This window comes from Penaeus monodon, chromosome 24 (genome assembly GCF_015228065.2).
Source record: "Penaeus monodon isolate SGIC_2016 chromosome 24, NSTDA_Pmon_1, whole genome shotgun sequence".
NCBI classification, from domain to species: Eukaryota; Metazoa; Arthropoda; class Malacostraca; order Decapoda; family Penaeidae; genus Penaeus; species Penaeus monodon.
The window spans coordinates 23,400,066-23,400,649 of record NC_051409.1 but is presented as its reverse complement, the minus strand read 5'-3'; positions in this window follow the sequence as shown (position 1 = coordinate 23,400,649).

Genomic DNA, 584 nt, shown 5'->3' with positions numbered 1-584 from the left:
CATACAGGAAGAATGCTAGATGGATGTCTTCATATAACAATTTATTTATCATATTCATGCAAATATTATACTTGATATATCTAGTCATGCAAATGCTATACATTGTAAACTTCTAGTATAAATACATCTATCTTTTGTATTTACCATTTTCATATCCTGGTCTTTAGATCTCTAGTCTTAATATATTTATGTAAAAACATTACAGGAGTAAAAAACTTGCAACCCAAATTAAAGATTATTGAGAGTTTTAATGTATTAAAGTGATATGGACTGAAATTTTACTATGTATATATTCTTACACCAGCGTACATGATGCAGACAGACACAGAGATAGAGAGATGGGTATGTAGATAGGTACATATTGATATCTCTGTTTACGACAGACATGAGGCAAAGGGGATTCCCAACATCGTTTTTTTTCTAAGGTAGGGATCCAATATGCTAAAGGGATCAGAATTGCTTGATTTGTCAAATCTGGCTATAATGCGTATGGCAGGAAATTCTGAAAAGGGGTCCTCCGTTTCATACAATATTTTCGGGAGATTATTCTGAGAAATTGAAATATCTTTGTGGCCGTGAGATGC